We start from the raw sequence: 10,092 nt of genomic DNA on the forward strand, positions 1-10,092 counted from the left end.
TAAATGAAATGGGAAAGGCAGTTACTTATTGGGTATGGTTATATGATGAAAGAATGAAAACAGATTAATTAGAGTTTCCTACAATCTGAGCAATACTCTCCTAATTAAAATAGTTAAATATTAGTACATCCCTATTAAAGTCGCATGAACCACTAGCTGATGTATACAAGTTCCTTTTCTAGAAAATGCAGTTGCTCATCTTAATGGTACAATTTTACTTTTAGGGAAAAATGTGTCTTATTTTAATTTAATAACCCAGTAATTAGCCAGATTATTAATTGGATTGTCTAAAATGTATAAATTAATTAAACTCTAATAGTTCCTTTAATGTCAGCTCTACAAAACTCATAGTGTATTTGTCATATAGCTAACAACAACCGTCGTTAAAATTTCAAGGTACATCACATAAGACATATTAGGAGGAAAAAAGGTCTGGAAAAATTAAATATGCTCGCTATTATGGAAACACTATTTTAGACCAAAATCTTTATGCTTATTAGTGTCCCTCTGCGTAAAGAATTCAGAGATTCAAGGTTATTGTTCCTGGTGTTGAGTTCTTTGGTAAAAGCAGGTGAACTCAGAACCTGGCAGCAAGAAAGTCAAATCTCTTCAGGGAATAAGACTTACAAGAAGTTTTGTTTTGTTTTGTTTAAAAGATATGGCATAATACAAGCAAATGAAAAGATTTCAGAAAGATCCAATTGAAAATATTCTGTAAAATATAGGAAAGAAGAAGGATGGGATAATTCCAGTTCAGCTGGTTCTGTGGAGGTTCAACCACTGAAGTTAGCACTGAAAAACCGAAGAGTCTACCAATTTCTCCCCACCATTTATCAGTTGGTCATTTTGTGGCGGCTTGTGTGTTGCTGTGATGCTGGAAGATATGGCGCTGGTATTTCAAATATCAGCAGGGTCACCCAAGGTGACCAGATTTCAGCGGAACTTTCAGACTAAGAACAGACTACACAGAGGAATAGGCTGTTCATGTCTGAGAGATTAACCACAAAAACCTTATGAATGGCAGCAGAACACTGACAGATAAAGTACCAGAAAATGGACCCCTCACGTTGGAAGGCACTCAAATTATAAAGTAGAGTTGACCATAATGAATGGATAGAATAAAGACATCAGACCTTTTTTTTGCTGATGGGGTACAATTCAATAAAGAGGAGACACATCCACTAGTAGTCATAAATTGAAGCGTATGAAGTATGAATCTAGGAAAATTGGAAGTAGTAAAAATGATGTGAAAAATGTTATGGAATTCATAAACATTAGAATTGCTTATGATCATAGAGCAAAGCAGTTGGAAGAAATGTAGAAGTAAAAGAGCTGAACTGAAAATTGAAAGGGCAGCCATAAAAGATAAAGCAAACAGTATAACGAAATGTTAGAAAAACAAAAAATAAGAACTTGTTCAGCATAAATCAGTCTGAATATACTGAAAAGGTATTTCAAGGACCAAAGTGACCACAAAATTATTGAAGGGGAAAAAAATCAAGTAAGAGATATGTACAGAAGCAGACATGACATTTTCACAGTTTCTTTAAAGAGCGTAAAAGGATGTGCAACAATGAAACAATGCAGTCTCCATATCTTTGGCAGGATCATGTATGGACAAAGAAGAAACCCCAGTAAGAAGGGAAACTGAGAAATGAGGGTAAACTTGATGTTAAGTCAGCCAAATAGAGATTGTGTATTAGCTGGATACTGGCACACACATGATCAAAAAAATTTTTGATTTATATATAATATTAAATGAATTAACAATATGATATCTCATCTTCAGACTCCATTATTATGTAGCCATCTAACAAAAGATAAAATAAAAATTCATGAAACAGTTAAAAGGCAATAGGGAACACAAGATGTAGTAGATTCACATTTTCCTGATGATGCTCAGATGTTAAGTATAACTAAAACTCTGAACATTACATATAAAATAAACATAAGAAGAAGGCAGCCCCCTTAGAGATCTCAGAACTTGAGGAATAATTCAGTGATAATGTTATTAAGTTTTCCTTTTGCTATATATATATAGTTTTTCACTGTGCAACCCACTTGAATGCCTTAAGCTCGCTGGGTAAAGTCACACAATGGTTTGAGCGACAATTTGCTTTTGCATGGGACACTGTGAAAGGCCCATGGGATCGGACCTGCCACAAATCCAAACCCAGGCATACTTCATATATTTCAAACTGCATATTGGAAAAGCTTGGAACCCCAATTGTCAATGGGGACAAATAGTGTGGTAGTTACATAATCTGGTGTCAATTTGGGACTTGAGAGGATTAAGAGTGAAGGGATGGAGTCTGAACTGTCAATCAAGATATAACCAATGAGGCCTCTGTGTGGGCATGGCCTTCTCTTGATAATTTTGGGAACTCCCGTATTTCTTCCATGGAGGCAGAAGAGACTCTCTCTCAACTCACCCCTTGGAGACACTCTACTGATTGGACACAAGACTTCCAAACCACTGGCCTGTGAACTTCGTGCATTCGGCATCACAGCATGTGTTTTGTGTCTGAAGAGGACTTTATAGATTGGTATCAGACATATGGGCTAATATTAGACTCATGGAATTGATCTAGATTGGCCTGGGATGTTTTCTCACTATTCAATTGCTCTTCTATACAGACCTCTTTCTCATACACGTGTGAGTGCTTATGAATTTGCTTCTCTAGTCTACCCAGACTAACACAAATAGTTAGGATAATTGAAACCTATAATGAAAAAAAAACTACTATGCTCCAACCAAGCTACAGGTGAAAAACTGTAGTCCTGTCCCGACCTCCTGCCAGCAGAGGTCAAATAGGGATGCTGCATCTCCATCCCACCCAATAGAAACTGCCAATCATATTCTAAGAGGAACTGGAACAAACTGATTTTATGTTAATTTGATCATTTCTGCCTCCAAGATCTCATTCCAAATCATTTATCAGATGAGTGGACACGTATTTTTCTCCTTATTCCCATTTTTAATATCACAGGCAAAATATGAATCAATTCATATTAATTATATTTATGAACAAGATCAAATAGTATAAAACTATTGAGACCCCCTTCTACCAAATTTGGTTTCTGATTTTGATGTTGTAGAATACGTATGTAACATGTAACCTGTGAAAGCACAGGGAGAAGGGTGCATGGAACCTCTGTGCACTAACTTTGCCATCCTGCCTTGGTGGTGTGTTGGGCAGGATGAAGATGTTCAGTCTCTGAAACCACAGGGCAGTTCTACCTCTCCTAAGGTGGCCCAGTGGTTAAAGGCTTGGATGCTATTGGGTAGGTAGGATGTTTGAACTCCCCAGCTTCTCTATGAGAGAAAGGTGTGACAGCCCTTAGGGGGAAGTTCTACTTTCCTATAGGGTTGTGCTGGATCCGAATCAACTTAATAGCGGTAGGTGTTAATTTGAGATATTTCATTTATTTCTCTGCATTGTGATTGACTTTTTCTTTGTTTTCTTACTTTCATGCTGAAATCAACACATGGTAGTCAGTTTGAATTTGTTTTTTGATAATATTTTCAGAACAGAAAGACAAAAACCACATTTACAAACACAAATGATCATATAGTATACGATTCTATCTAAATAAAATATCTGGAGACAACAAATTACTAAAGACAGAAAATAGATCAGTGATCGGCCAGGGCTGGAAGTAGAAGGAGAATTGATTGGAAATGGGCACAAAGGGACATTTGAGGGTAACAGGGACCTTCCAGAACTGATGATGGCTCCACAAGCCCATAAATCTATTAGAAACCATTGAGTTTATTTATGGAAAACATACTTGATCAATGAAACTGTTAAAAATCATTGTTTTCATTATCATGAAAAATGGAGTAGTATTGAATTCTTTAAAACTTTTCATTTCGATTTAGAGCTTTGTTTTTATTTTAATAGTGTTTAAATAGAGAGAGTGGGTATCAACCGCTTCTCTGTGCCTGAAACCTGTAGACGTTTTGTCCCAGCATTGGTGTGCACATGTCGAGGCAGATAGGGAGACAGCCATGTGCGACGTGCTGACGGGGACCTCATGTCTGTGCAGCTGCTGCATTCGTTAAGCTAGTTTCTGTTCAAGGAGAGGGCTGCTATCAGAATCTGCTGTGTATCCTTTACTGTTTGTTGTCCGTGGATATATATTTGATATTTATAATATGTTGTAAAATAGTTGCCATTACAGAGTGTGCTCACATTCCTTGTCGACAAATCATTCTGTCAACTTTGCAAAGCCCTAAGGAAAGAGACAAATGTTCACACACACAAACAATAGCCCTCTCACCTCTATAATCAGGGTTGACTCTGTCTAACTATTCAGTGTCAAGATTCTGGCGCCCAGCAGGAGAAAATAAGTCCAGTGTCACACCTTGAAGACTCTGCCCTGAAGAGATTTATTTCTGCCCGAATGTGTTTCACTTAAAACAGCAGCATTTTTTTTATACATCTATCACTGACTTGGAGCCCAGGTTGCACAGGAGTTAAGCACTTGGCTCCTAGTGCAAAGGTGAGACATTTGAATTTGCCAGCTCTGCCGCAAGGAAAGATGGGCAGTTTATTCCTCTGAAGACTGGCAGCCTTGGACACCCTCTGGGAGCATTCGACCCTATACTGTCAGGTGATCCTGCATCATGATCAACATGATGGACTTAGCTTTTGATTTGGGATCATTGATTTATTACTCTGGATTTTAATGTACTTTTTTGTTTGGTTGCTTGATTATTAGCTTATATGACCCACTAGACTTTTAGTTCAAGTGTGAGTTGGGAAATTAAAATGGGAAGAATCCTATGAGAGGAGCTAGGATATAAAAGTTACTTAATATATTTTAATATAATTAATTATTAGCTGGTGAAGAGATTACTTTTAGTAAAAATTGATATTTTTATGTTTGGAAATCAAGAGCCATTTTGAGACTTCAAATCTGTAAAGTATAATTCAAAAATACAAAATTAAAATGAATGCTTATATTTTAGCAGCTCAATATAAACAGATATGTGCCTCATTACAGAGGTAGAAATATGAATGGTTAGAAACATTGGCAGTGTTAGAAATTGAAAAGTAATCAAATAAAATTAGTGGCATTCTGGTGGCGCAGCAGTTTTTCATTAGGCTGCAAACTGCATGATCAGCAGTTTAAATCTACCAGAGCCTCTCCAGGAGAAAGAGGGCTTTCTATTCTGTAAACAGCTACAATCTTGGAGACTCACAGCAGGTAACTGTGAGTCAGCATTGACTCCCTGGAGAAGAGTTTGAGTCAGCGGTCTGCTACCCAAACTCTCAAAACTCCTGATGACCATCAAGTCTATTTCAAATTGTAGATTCCCTACAGGCCAGAATGGAACTGCCTCTTTTGGTTTGCATGGATGTAAAGGTTTACTAGGGCTAGAAGGGCAAATCTTTCCCAGCATAGTGACTGTTGGTTTTGAACCGCTGATTTGTTAGTCAATTGCTAAACTCATAACCTACTACGCCAGTCAGGATAACACAGTTTGGAAATTGTCTACAGTTCTATTCCATAGAAAAATAAATTAAAAACACTTTAAAAATAAAAATATAAAATATTTCACCCACATAAATTAAAACTATTTTTTTTCTATAAACCACAAGTGGACTAGGCCATTTCTCTAAGACATCTTTTGGTGGGTTCAAACTATCAAACTCTGGTTAGTAGCCAAGAACCTGGACTTTTGTGTCACCAGGGCAAGTTACTATAACTAATTTATGTTACATCTCCTATGATTAATATTGCTAAAGATAATACAGTTAATCTGGACCTCTTGCTTTTTCTGTAAGATTGAAATCAACATTGTAATAGTAACATTTTCTCCCCTGATATGCCCAACATCTTATATATACAACTGCTTTGGTATCTGTGATAGGTGTTGAGTTTACATGACTGGGCCAGGTTGGTTTGGCAATTTAGGCCTAATAATCCACCATGCTGTGACCTGACACAGTGTAAAAAAAAAAACATCACAGTGGGACCTACTGTGGGCAATCGGTTATAAGAAGATTCGAGTAAAATGTACCCCCCTCACTCAGGTCACAGTCCTTAGAAGGAAGATTTCTTGAGATGTGCTGCACTTCCTATGCAAGTTGTCAATGTGGAAATGTTTGAATCTGGCCCATCGATCTCTGATTCCTTGGGCTTGAACTAATTGCCTGCCATATCCTCCGTCAATCCTAGGAGCCACCTGTGGCCTGCCATCTGACTTTTCATCTGACCTATTTGCCTTTCCAGTCCACAAGGCTGATCTGGTGACCTTAGATTCATTTGCCTCTTCATCCATCAGCCTGTTGTTATCTTAGGTTTATCAGTCCCTGAAGCTATGGAAGTCTGGAAATGTGTCAAGTTTAACATCTGACCTGTAGATCTGAAATGTGAAGCGATTCAGACTGGACTTGTGTGCTTCTACAGCGGTATGAGCCATTCTCTTGATGTCTCTATCATTCTCTTTCTCTCTCCATCTACACACACACACACACACACACACACAGAGATATATTTATAATCATTTATGTTTGTTTATGTTTACATTTACTTTTTTCATTTGCATTTATGTTTCTATAAATAAAATTTAATTTCACTATATATACTTATACATAATATAAATTTCATTGGTTTTGCATCTCTAGAGAACCCAACCTAAGAGAGTATCCAACAAGCAATGTGTAAATGTATGGGTAGTTGGATTATTTATGTTACAGCTTAGTGTTTGATAAAGTCTCAAAATGTATGCACATTATTTCTAAAATTTTTGTTAACAATGACAAAGAAAGAGTACTGTAAATTAATACATGAAAGCATTTTAAAAATACTATTGTAGTCTTCTTCCTTTAAAACAATTGGCTTTCAGTATGTCATAATGAAATGGTTTAAGAGGAGAATGTTATCCTAAGCAGGATTGTCATATTATGCTTATTCAAATATGTATTGAACTAAATCATCCAATGCAATTTGTTATAAATTTAATAGTTAAAATTAATGTCAATATATTTTATTGTTTTCTTTATATCTCACAAATCATTAGACCTTGTTATATCTTAGCTATGGTAGGAATTGAATAAATAAATATATTTAAATACTTGAAAACAGGGAGCTAAATATTGGTAAGAGGAAAAAATTAGATTGAGTGGTTTCCAAAATGATAATTTGATCAAGGAAATTCTGAAAATTTAAGGAAACAGAGGGACAAATTTCATTTGGTCTTGAACTTCAGATGAATATGTTATTAAGAAATATGGAAAAAACAGATATGCAAGATGATCTGCTTGGAAATGGGAGCACTGAACATATATTCAAGAGTTCAATGAGTGACTTGGGCATTTATGTTGTCCTCTGGGTATTGATGTGCTCCAGTTTCTCTGTGTAGGTTGAAGAAGGAACAAGGATTAGAGTTACCAAGCCTGTGGCCTTCATCATTGGCCTCCAACATAACACCTGAGGGAGGGACAGCGCTAGCCCTGCTGCACTCTGCTGGACTTAGTCTTGCTGTAGGTCTGGACATACGGCGACTCTGAATAGCAGCGTTGCTGAAGGTGTGGCTTTTCACTGAGAAAGTGTCTAAAATAAAAATCTGATGAAAAATAATGAGGTTAGAACAAAGCATTCATGTGCAATAAAACCCTCATAAACATTTGTGACAAAAATAAAAAGCCTCCAACTTTATAGAAAGGACTGGAATTAAATAATTATCTAATCTGCTAAATAAAGCAATGTAGAATATCAATAAACATTTTTCAGATCATTTAAGTACTTCACATGGAGAAAAATCTTCTTTGAAGATATGACTGGACTATGCTTGTCATTCCACTATCCACTCGCAGTTTGGTCATTCTCTGGCTCCTGAATAGCAGCTTCCTGGGCAGTTCTCTTTCAATTGTGTAGCTAGAGGCAATCTAAACTGTAGAATTTCACACAGCATGCCAGCGCGCCTGCTCTGGTTTTCCTAATATTCCACGGGGAACAGCTAACTCTTCAGTGTTATGTGCTTGTTTGTATTTTGCTTTTTTCTTTTTTTATTCAAGTGAAGTGAGGGTGTCATTCAAATTCTGAAGATATTGACATAGTTGGTAGATTAAATCACCAGGAGTATTGTTTAATTCTTATGAGACTTTCAAAAGAGAAATATTTACTCTTTCAATTATTAAATTCCTAAAAAATGCATAAGTGAACGTGTCTTTATGATGTGTTAGAATATCATAGTAAGCCTAGTTCTTAAGCTAGTCAAACTCAGAGGATCATTCTAGCACATCAGTCAGGCAGACTAAGAACAGACTATGAAAAAGGAATAAACCACCACTTCTAAATAACTAGCAGTACGGGCATGTATGGGCATGTTTGGCATGTATGGGCATGTATGGCATGTATGGCATGTATGGGCATGTATGGGCATGTATGGCATGTATGTCATGTATAGGCATGTATGGCATGTATGTCATGTATGGCATGTATGGGCATGTATGGCATGTATGGGCATGTATGTCATGTATAGGCATGTATGGCATGTATGGGCATGTATGGCATGTATGGGCATGTATGGCATGTATGGACATGTGTGGCATGTATGTCATGTATGGGCATGTATGGCATGTATGGGCATGTATGGCATGTATGGCATGTATGGGCATGTGTGGCATGTATGGCATGTATGGGCATGTATGGCATGTATGGCATGTATGGGCATGTGTGGCATGTATGGCATGTATGGGCATGTATGGTATGAAAGCAGTATGGGTACATGGAAACATTATCAGATACTGAAAACCCATTGAATAGAAGCACACCGTCATCAGAATTAATGCCAGAAGATGAGCCCATGAGGTCAAAGATACTCAAAATATGACTAAGCAAGAGATGCTTTCTCAAAGCAGGGTCACCCATAAGGTTTGAGTAAAGTTTTGAGATATCCATTTGCAGATGGATCACGGCTTGAAGTGAACATAAAGAGGTACAAACATCAATCATCAGAACTTTGAATGTACGCATTGTGAATCTAAGACAATTGTAGGTGTCAGAAATGAAACGGAACAAATGAAGATTGATAGTCTATGTGTTAGTGAACTGTAATGGACTGGTATTGGCCACTTTCAATCAGAAAATCATGAGATTTAGTTAGCAGGAATGACAGATTTAAGTGGAATGGTATATTTATCTCTAAAAAGGACATTTCAAGATCTATTTTGCAGTACAATGCTGTCTATGATAGGATAATATCTATCTGCATACTAGGAAATACAACCAATACAAATATATTTCAAATGTATATACCCACCAATATAACTTGTGAAGCAAAAATTAAAGAATTATACCAAGGTCTTCATTTTGGAATTGATCAAGCCCTCAATCAAGATGCGTTGACACTTCCTGACAATTTGAACACAACAGTTGGAAACAAAGAGGAGGACAGCAGTTGGGAAACAGGGACTTGGTGATGCAAATAAAGCTGGAGATCACGCGATGCAATGGTGGAAGCACAGCAACTTCATCTAAGCAAATCTTTCCTTTAACCACATAAATGGAGAGTGTGAACATGGTGTTTTTCACATAGAATGCACAGAAATGAAACTGACTACATCAGTAGGAGGAGAAGATAGAGAAGTTTAATATTAGCTGCTAAAAACAGGCCAGGGACTGACTTTGGGAGTAACCATCAATATATATGTTCAGGCTGGAGCTAAAGAAAATTGAAACAAGCAAATGAGAGCCAAAATGCCATGTCGAATAGATACAACCTGAATTTGCAGAATACCTCAAGAACAAACTGGTGGGCACATTCAACACGAGCATCAGAAGAGCAGATGAGCTGTGGGATATTAGGAACAGTCTTCATTAAGAATAATAATAAAATTTAAAATGCCTATTTAACTGGTATAGAAAGAAGCAATGTAATTATCATGTTTTTTATACCATTTCCACATTAGGATGACATTGTAGAAATGTTACAAATAAAATCCACCATCAAAGTACATCGTTGACATGTATCTATCTATCTATCTATCTATCTATCTATCTATCTATCTATCTATCTATCTATCTATTATAGTGGTTCTCAATGCCACTACCCTTTAATACAGTTCCTCATGCTGT

General features: G+C 36.8%; 1 non-coding gene across 1 annotated transcript; it reads right to left on the bottom strand.

Moving 5' to 3' along the window:
* Positions 1-2,046: 2,046 nt before the first annotated feature.
* On the bottom strand, positions 2,047-2,179 carry LOC142454062 (small nucleolar RNA SNORA42/SNORA80 family). The gene has a single exon (XR_012785593.1). It is a non-coding gene; the product is annotated as a small nucleolar RNA SNORA42/SNORA80 family (small nucleolar RNA).
* Between the last annotated feature and the right edge of the window lie 7,913 nt (positions 2,180-10,092).

This window comes from Tenrec ecaudatus, chromosome 7 (genome assembly GCF_050624435.1).
Source record: "Tenrec ecaudatus isolate mTenEca1 chromosome 7, mTenEca1.hap1, whole genome shotgun sequence".
Lineage (NCBI taxonomy): Eukaryota > Metazoa > Chordata > Mammalia > Afrosoricida > Tenrecidae > Tenrec > Tenrec ecaudatus.